Source organism: Stomoxys calcitrans, chromosome 5, assembly GCF_963082655.1.
Source record: "Stomoxys calcitrans chromosome 5, idStoCalc2.1, whole genome shotgun sequence".
In the NCBI taxonomy this organism is placed as follows: Eukaryota; Metazoa; Arthropoda; class Insecta; order Diptera; family Muscidae; genus Stomoxys; species Stomoxys calcitrans.
In genome coordinates this window covers 108,871,013-108,881,267 of record NC_081556.1, presented here as the reverse complement: position 1 = coordinate 108,881,267, position 10,255 = coordinate 108,871,013, and the positions used below count along the sequence as shown (strand labels likewise).

At 42.1% G+C, this 10,255-nt stretch overlaps 1 protein-coding gene across 1 annotated transcript in view; it reads left to right on the top strand.

Annotated features, from left to right (window-relative positions):
• Positions 1 to 779: 779 nt before the first annotated feature.
• Positions 780 to 10,255, top strand: part of LOC106082749 (probable beta-hexosaminidase fdl) — a 367,897-nt gene continuing 358,421 nt past the window's right edge. Inside the window, exon 1 of the mRNA XM_013245468.2 lies at positions 780 to 1,261. The gene's annotated coding sequence lies outside the window, so the exon portion shown is untranslated. The remainder of the gene's footprint in view (positions 1,262 to 10,255) is intronic.

The following is a 10,255-nucleotide window of genomic DNA, read 5'->3' as shown; positions in this document are numbered from 1 at the left end:
CGGGCAATGGCAAAGGAAATGCTCCGACTTCTCATCATCTTCTCCGCATGCCCTACACATGCTATCACTTGCCGCACCGAATTTACATAAGTGAGCTCGTAGTCCTATGTGTCCCGTTATGATACCAATAGCTATACTGACCTCCTTCTTGCTTTCTTTCAGCAATAGCCTCGACTTCTCACGATCTGGATTCCCCCATAGGATTTTCGCCGTCCTACCGATCGTTTCGCTGTTTCACAATGTTGCACCGGTTTATTCTGTGAAAAGAGAAAACGCAAAAGTAGCCAAGCAATGGACTAAAATGACTGATTATATGACCGATAATTTGTGTTAATAGACACATTTAAGCGGGTGTATTCGCCGGTTTATTCTGTGAGAAGAAAAATAAGCCAAAGCAGCCACGCAATGGACTGGAATGACTGGTAATTTGTGTTAATAGGGATTAATTTACTCCAAACTTTCTTCAGGATTATTATAATACACACGCATAACCATAACTCTGTGACAGTTACTGCACTTCGCGAGTAAAAATCGCAGCTGTTTACGGCACACTACCTGGCAATTATGTCATGGTTTTTAAGCATGCCAAACAAAAAAGGGTTTACTACCGCGGTTTTCCCCCACTATGTAAACTAGTTTACAAATCATCAAAACGCTTTTATGTTTGGTCGCACTGTGAGAGCTTTGAAACATGCCTGCCAATTTTGACATATGTCAATTGGTTATCTCGGGGTTATCAATTCAATTTGTTTGTTTGTTGTAAAACAATGTTTCCAATAAGAAATAAATTTTTTGTTTGTTTGTTGTAAAACAATGTTTCCAACAAGAAATTTACATGTTAGTGAAGTTTTTTCGGCTCGGGAATATGTTCTAAATGCGCGAAATTAACGTTCAAGTGATAAAAATAAAATAGAAAAAGAAAAATTGTGGTTAATTCGGTCGTAGAAATTTTTTGCTAATACGAAGCAAGGTTATCGGGGAAAAAATTTATATACAAAAAAAAATAATTTTCTAATTGGTGTGTGTGTCAGTTGTGAAACGCCAGCAACAATAACAACTAGAAAAAATATAAATAAAAACGAAAGCCTGCTTGCTGTGTGATTTATAAATTGGTGGCGACAACAACACCAAAGCAAATTTATAAGCGGTTCCTTGCATCCCAATTGAAAAGCTGCAAATTGTTGGTCTTCATCCAGTTGCTCAAATATTTGGGCATGCAAATTATTGAAACAAGTTGGAGTTGAATCAGCATTATAGTAAGGTAAGTGTGTATGTTGTGGCCCATGAATTCCAACTGATTTTCAATTGCATGAGTTGGAACACTTGCGAATGAGGCCGGTTAAAAATAATCATAAAACGCAGGCTGAAGGGAAGTATATTTCCTTTGTAAAGTGTTGATACTTGGCTATTTTGTTGTAAAACTTGGGGGCTCCATATAATTGTTGCTCACTTTTGCGGAGACACGTTAATTTGCAGCACTGTCTTGCTGACGTTTCTACAATTTCATGCATCACAACTAAGGTTGCCGATTAAGTCAAAGAGGAGACACTGAAGAGTATGGTTACCTTTAACCCCCTAAACATCTGGATATTTTGTAAGTGCCAGAAATGTTCCCAAACCACCCAGAACAAGGGCTAGTTACGCTAATTCTCCCAGGTAGGATCTTTGATAGAAAACTGTGCAGGCTGCTTGTAGCAGTTCGTAGAGCAGCAGAATAGGTAGAAGTTAAACAGTGCCGTAGATATCACCCCGCTATGGGGAACTCCCGTTTCACTCTGCGGTGTTTCGATTTCTTATCCCTAAATTCTACAGATAATTCGTAACCCAGAGTTTCAGGCCTCGCTGGAGGGACGCATGGGCTATGTCCTTAAATAGTTTGGCATGGCTGACCGTGTCGAAAGTTTTCGATAGTTCCTGTGCTACGAGGATCATCCTTTTACATGGCTTGTGCTGATTGAAGTCCCGTCAAATGTGTGCGGTGATGGAATGCCAAGCAGTTGTTGTGCTGTAGAGTCTTCGAAATCTATGCTGATACTCGGCGAACGGAAATTCTGCAAATCTCTGAAGCCGATCAAAGCGGCCTTCTTTTGATTGATAAACGTCTGGCGCTCAAAGGTTATTACGTCGGTTTGTCGGTCGATGGTGAGTGTTGGTGGGGAGGTGGTCTGATCCCAAAGAAATGACGGCTGGCCAGAATAAGTCACTCAGGCGATCAGGGGATGCAATGAAAATGTCTGGTGAGCTGCTGCAACTCCTCGTTATTATAGTGGGGACACACTCATTCACCATGCAGAATGTGGAGCCTTCAATAAGCTCTGCCAAAGCTATGTTCTGCTAGTCCTTACCTAGGGGAGACTGCCATGACACGCAACAGTAGGCCACTAAGTTCGGGCCCGTGAACTTGGCCATTAGCTGGAACACAACAATCAACCGGCGGTATGTACACGCTGCATAGCTCTATCTCGGCAGTACCGGACTTGTCTTTTATCCCCATGCATACCATGTAGAGAACACTAGCGACAGGCGCAGGCGAGATTGATCCCTACTGCACGGAATGGTGTACCACGAAGGCCAATCACTCACCTTCACTCCGTATGCGATCCTTATATAGCACATTATATCCGTGACAACTATGCAAGCTACTATTGTTGTTGTTGTAACCACATTTTCATGTAAAGGTGGCGATCCTCGTTAAGCTCCTGTAGGTGTGCAAGTCCGTTCCGTTCCAAGAGACCGTTCGCCGCGAGACCAGAGTGGCCATTGGTTATTTAAAGGCGCCAATAACTCGCCTTGTCATATCGAGCATCGTAGGCACTCACTATATGTGCAAATGGCGGTGCCACCCAACCTCCCACTGAGATTCTCTGTTCGATACCGCTGATTGTCCTAGACTGCCGTTGCAGCTACTCCGTATAAAGCATTCCACTATCCGCAAACTGTGGTAGGTCGCATCTAAGCATTTCATAACAGCAACGAACACCACACAGATCGGACGTCAGTAACCTTGGTTTGTTGCTACTTTGGTATCACAATGGACTTCAAATTGTCTAAGTGAGTCTGTAAAGGACTGTCACTCTTACCTAACCTAAGATACACTTCCTGGCACTGGCCCGGCAATATTGGGGTTGGGATGCTGTTGAGAGGCCAAAAGGGTTGATGTTGTGTTGTACACAGAGGCGGTATCCCTTGCCCATGAAGAACAGCATTGAGTCATTCCGGTGCGTACAACCGGATGCCATGGTATTGAGGCAGGAAGGGTCACATAGTCCGACGACGACGAGGATACAATCCCATAACATCCGGTTGTACGTAACGTATTGACCCGATGGTGTTCTTCATCGGCAAGGGCTATCGCCTCAGTGTATAACGGACTGCTACAACAACAACGACGAGGACGCTATATGACGACTATACTCCTGTTGTTGCTGTAACAGTTTGTTGTGTTTTATCTTTCGTCTGCTTGATTCTGTTGAGTGTCCAGATCCAGGAACTCTGTGACTAAGATGGATCTGGCTGGGCAGTTAAACAGGTGGCGTGTGTCGTGTGGTCCCTGTTCAAAATCGGGAGATACATCTTTTACTCTTGCATCAATCCTTGCTCTGTAGAAATTGAGGCGGCTGGATCTGTCGGTCAATTTCTTCAGTTGCAATGACAGGCGGTCGTTCTCCAAGGACTACGTTCATCCGGGAGATATTTACCGCATCTGCTACCATGTCTGCATGAATCTTGTCTAGATCTGCTTGGTCTAGAGGTTCTCTCTTGTGACGCTGAATCTCACGCTCTAGATCATTTAGATCTACCTTAAGGCTTCTGGGTGGTGGATACCTTTTCACAAGATGATGATTTGGAAGGTCTCTGCGATAACAGCCCAAAACGTGTTGCTTAGACAGCATGTAGGTAGGTATCTTTGTCTCCTGATGGACATGGTCCACATGAGAATTGAGGAGATAACCCGTCGCAGTTCGAAGGGAGGCATTCTGGCAGATTGAATATTATTCCACTGGGTGTCACAGAGCTGACGAGACCACACTGGCGCTGCCTAAGTTACCACAGACCGACCAATTGCTTTGTACGTGGGCAATAAGGTTTCTTTGTCTGCACCCTAGGTGCTGCCGGCAAGTGACTTGAGGACTTTATTTTTACTTTTGATTTTATCGAAAATTGATGTGGCATGTGCGGAGAATGTTGTTGTGGGAATCATTTCTCTATCGATTACCACTTTCAGCTCAGTATTAACCTCAAGCGAATTTGTAGTGAACAATGTGGCTGAAGCGAAATATGAGGGAAGTTTGTTGATGTAGACTGGGTCAGGGGCCTGATGCCATGATCGTTCATTCGTCCGCATATGATACGATCTCTATGCCGTCTGAGGGGGTGGAATGAAGGACAAGTAGAGGTTAAACAGTGTAAACTATACGGCCGTACTGACGTAAGGCGTGAGCAAGATCAGAAATGCGACCACACCATGCGCCAGTAACACCTCACCAACACTGGCCGATGTTGGAGGCCGTTCTAGCAAACCGAACAGAACCAGGGTCCGGGGCTCTTATCCAATTCCGGCACGGAGTGTGCTTTGGTTTGTGTCTCTCCCATGACGAAAAAAGCACGAACACTCCGATGAAGGACTCCATCGGGTCAATCCGGTACGTAGAACCTGCTGTCATCGTATTGTTACTAATCGGTAATGTGATCCAATTAAGACGTGATCTTATTCATACAAATTTGTGGTTGTGTTTTTAAAACACAACCCTAAAATTCCCATGTCTAGACCAATCATAACAAACAAAATGTTGCTTCTTTTACACAAAACCAACATATATCTCGATCACATCAATGCGAAGCTTAAAATCATTTTTTTGTAAGACCACGATAAGGCAAAACATATAAAAAAATTAGAACTCGCTAAATTTGTTAACTTTTTTTTTTGAATACAAAACAAAATGACAGCGGAGCGGTTTGAGTTAGTCTTCCTAAAAATCAAAACCTAATTTGATGCAAAATCAAAATGTCTACGTAAAAAAATGTTGTTTATAGTTGTTCTTTTGATTTTTTTTACTTTGCTTCCGTTGTGGTCCAAAAAAATAATGGAAATGTGAAACGTGTTTTGCATACAAATTCAGCGATAAATATTTTGACCGATGCTCTTTTAATCAAACCGGGTAATTCAATTCTGTAGTTATAGAAATATTGCTATTTATAAATCTTTAGCACAGTGGTTGGCATTGAGTTATGAGTAGAAACAATCATACAAAACAAATTGAAATACAGTATTGCATCAAGCTTTTGAAAAATAACAAGTAAGACCGTGCTAAGTTCGGCCGGGCCGAATTTTATATACCCTCCACCATGGATCCCATTTGTCGAGTTCTATGCGCAACATAGAATATTGAATAAGAACTGTTATGCTATTGAAGCTATGTCAAGTTATAGTCTAATTCGGACCGTAAACGAATGCTGAACATTGTACAAGTCATTGTGCATTATTTCAGTTCATTCGGATAAGAATTGCGCCTTGTAGAGGCTCAAGAAGCAAAATGGGGATATAGGTTTATATGGGAGCTGTATCAAGCTGTTGATCGATTCAAACCATATTAGACACGTATGTTGAAGGTCATGAGAGAAGCCGTTGTACAAAATTTCTGCCAAATCGGATGACAATTGCGCCCTCTAGAGGCTCAAGAAGCTAGATCCCAGAACGGTTTATATGGTAGCTATATCAGGTTATGTGCCGATTTGCGCCATACTTTGCACAGTTATTGGAAGTCATAACAAAACACCTCATGCAAAATTTCAGCCAAATCGGTTGAGAATTGCGCGCTCTATTGGCTCAAGAAGTGAAGATCGGTTTATATGACAGTTATACCAGATTATGAACCGATTTGATCATGCTTAGCACAGATGTTGGAAGTAATTCTACAACACTACGAGCAAAATTTCAATCAAATCGGATGAGAATAGCGCCCTCTAGAGGTTCAAGAAGTCAAGACCCAAGATCGGTTCATATGGCACCTATATCAAAACATGGACCGATTTGAATCATACTTACCGCAGTTGTTGGAAGTGATACCAAAACACCACTTACTAAATTTCAGTCAAATCGGTCGAGAATTGCGCCCTCTAGAGGCTCAGGAAGTCAAGACCCAAGATCGGTTTATATGGCAGCTATATCAAAACATGGACGAGATTTGGCCCATTTACAATCCTAACCGACCTACACTAATAAATTTCAAGCGGCTAGCTAGGCTCAAAAAGACAAGAAGTCAAGACCCAAGATCGGTTTATACGGCAGCTATATCAAAACATGGACCGATTTGGCCATTTACAATCCCAACCGACCTACACTAATAAATTTTGAAGCGGCTAGCTTTACTCCTTCGAAAGTTACCGCGCTATCGACGGACAGACGGACGGACGAAAGGACAGACGGCTTCCGTGGGCTCAAGAAGTCAAATCAGGAGATCGGTTTATATGGGAACTATAGCAGGTTATAGACCGATTTGGACCGCAATTGGCGCTGTTGCTGGAAGTCATAACATAACGCTATAATTTCAGCGAAATCGGACAACAATTGCGGTTTCCAGGGGCTCAAGAAGTCAAATCGAGAGATCGGTTTATAAGGGAGCTATATCAGGTTATCCACCGATTTGGATCGTATTTGGCACATTTATTGGAATTCATAACAAAACACCGCATGCTCAATTTCAGCCACATCGGACAAAAATTTTGGCTTCCAGGAGCTCAAGAACTCAAATCGGGAGATCGGTTTATATGGGAGCTATGCCAGGTTATAAGCCGATTTGGACCGTACTTGGCACAGCTGTTGGAAGCCAAAACAGAACACCACGTGCAAAATTTCAGCCAGTAAACGACCCATGAACAATTTTAGCAAAATCAGACGAGAATTGCGTACTCTAGAAGCTCAATAAGACTATTCGAGAGGTAGGTTTATATGACAGCTATATCAGGTTATAAACCGATTTAAACCATACTTGGCATATTTGTTGGATGTCATACCAAAGCACCATGTGCAATGTTTCAGCCAAATCGGTTAAGAATTGCACCCTCCAGGGGTTCAAGAAGTCAAAACGGGAAATCAGTTAACATGGCAGCTATATCAAGTTATGGACTGATTTAGAAAGCACTTGACACTGTTGTTAAAAGCCATACCAAAAAACCACGTGCAAATCGTAAAAGATTTGCCCCCGCTAGGAGTTTAAGAAATCAAATCGGGAGATCAGGTTATATCGCAGCTACATCAGGTTATGAACCGATTTGAACCATACTAGGCACATTTTTTGGGAGTTATACCAAAATGCTCTCTAGAAGATCAATAAGTCTAATAGAGATATGGTTTTATATGGCTGCTAAATAAGGTTATGAACCGATTTGAACCAGACTTAGCACAGTTGTTGAAACAAAAGACCACGTGCAAAATTTCGACCAAATCGGGTGGGAATTGCGCACTGCAGAAGCTCAAGAATCCAACTCCAGAGATCGTTTTATATGGCTGCTATATAAGGCTATGAACCGATTTAAGCCAAATGTAAGAAGTCGTATAAAAACACCACGTGTAAAATTTCAGCCAAATCGGTTTAGAATTGCGTCTTCCTGAGGCTGAAGAAGTCAACACGTCCTTTCATTTGTGTACATTATGCTCTCAGTCGTACTATATGACAGTTTAGTTTGGTGGTTTTTATATTGGAAGCAGAGGGTCGCTCCCCCCGACGCTAACACCCAAAAGACCATTTATTTATGTTTTTTATTGTTGCGATCCACATGGTTTGCCGAAGGGCAGGACATGTGGATCCAGATACTTGGATCCACATGTCCTTTAGATTCTAACTCTACTGTCATAGACCTTTCTTTTAATTCCCATATTATCCCGATGGAACTACACGTCCTATTGAAGGTTATTTAGTGGGTGGGCAGGTTCAGATTCTGCCAAATGGATATACCCATTTTGTGACGTTGCCAGTTTTTGGGGGTTGGGGAGGCCCCGTAGACACCTTGGATCAAATTGTTTTAACAAATATGCACTCAACTTCCAAATACCTTTCATTTGATACCCATATTGCGCAAATCGGTAAATATATCCTGCTGAGAGGTTTAGGGGGTTGGGGCGGCGCCTCAGACACCAAGGAATAAATTATAATATCAGATTCTTACTCTACTTTTAAATACCTTTCATTTGATGTCCATACTGTCCCAATTGGTAAATATATCCTGCTGGGCGGTTTTGGGGGTAGGGAGGCCCTTCAGGCACCAAGGAATAAATTTTTATATCAGACTTGTACTCTATTGCCCAAAGCGGTGAAAGTGTCCTGTTGGGGGGTGAGGGCCCCCCGAACACTTAGGTTGAAATTTTGTATACCAAGTTCGTACTCTACTCTTAAATACCTTTCATTTGATACCCATATTGTCCCAGTCGGAAAACATGCCCGTTCGGGTGGGTTTTGGGATAGGGCGTCCCCCCACGTTATTTGAAAATTGTATCCCTATTTCGTAATTTTTGGGGTACCTAAAGGTGGCATACAAAATTGTGCTTAAATCCGTGCACCGATCTCCGAGATCTGATGTTTTTGAAAATTTTGGTTAGGCGGAGGGAAGCGCCAGATCTGGGAGATACCTAGAGCGGTTTAATCGAAATTTTGTTTGCACTCTAATAATTACCTAAAAACATAAATTTGGTATCCAATTTGGGCTGGAATGACTAATAGGGGCACCCATTCCAAATGCCCTTCATGTGGACGAATCGACCTATCATGACAATATTGGATACAAACGAAAGGTATTTTAGAGTAGAAACCGGATATGATATCCAAAGCAGCCCTCTATTAGGGCGTATTTACCGACTATGGCAATATGGGACTCAAATGAAAGGTATTTTTAAGGTTGTCTGGTTGACCACCCTACCTTCTAAAAACCCTCCAAACCGGAAATATTTACCGTCTATGGCAGTATGGGACCCAAATGTCATCAACATTCGGGCTGACCCAACCCCTATAATACCCCCCAAATAGGATGTATTTGTTGAGTAAAGAGTAAAGCACGGTGCCGGTATATTTGTCGACTATGGCAATAAGCGACTCAAATGAAGGAATTTGCGGGTAAAGCAGGTATCAAATATTTGTTTTATAGGCAAGTGTTTAGGGGACGCTCGGGGGTGGGCTCTCCCCCTAAACCCAAAATACTACCCAAAAATAAAAGTAGACCGATCGGGAAAATATGGGATTCAAATGAAAGGTATTCAAGAGTAGAGTATAAATTTTATAATAAAAGTAGGGTCCAAGAACCTGGGGGCCGCCCCAGCCCCAAAACCCCTTCAAATAGGTTTATTTGACGCTCATGAAAATATTGGACTCATATGAAAGGTGTTCGGGAATAGATTACGATATGGTCAGAAAGAAGAAATATGCTTTATAATTTCAGGATATCGGAAGGGGGCGGACCTTTCCCGTTACCCTAAAATTACCACCCAAAATCACAAGTGGAGCGATAAAGACAATATGGATATCAAATGAAAGGTATTAAAGAGTAGAATACGAATATGGTATTAAAAGTTGGGTTCATGTACCCAAAAAGTTGCCCTAACTCCAAAATTTTTAAAAACAAACAAATTGGTCTTCCATATCAGTATGGGGCTTAAATTAAAGGTATTCGGGAGTAGATTACGAATCTGGCATACAAAATCAGATCGAAATATATTAGGGTCACCCCACCCTCCAAAAACTCCCCAAATGGGCATATGACCCATCATTACTATATGGGACTCGGTTTGTTTGTTTGTTCCGTAGAATCAAAAAAAGGAAACATAGGTTATATAATTTTTAGATATCGGATGGTGGCTGATCCCCCCCCCCCCCCCCCCCTTACACCAAAAACGCCACCCAAAACCAAAAGGGGACTGATGAGCCCAATATGGGTATCTAATGAATGGTATTGGAGACTGGAAAATGAAAATCATATTAAATTTTGGGTCCAGGTACCTGGCGGGCCGTTACAACCCAAAACCTCCTCTAATATAGGACTCAAATGAAAAGCATCCCGGAGTAGATTACAAATATGACATACAAAATTAGGACCAAGTAATGGGAGGTCGCCCCACCCCCAAATACCCCAAAATGGGCATATAAGCCGACCATGGCTGTATGACACTCAAATGAAAGGTATTCGGGAGTAGATAACAATATGACATTAAAATTTGCGTTCAAGTCCAGGTGTCGCTTTTCCTCCTAAAAATACGTCAAATAGTTTA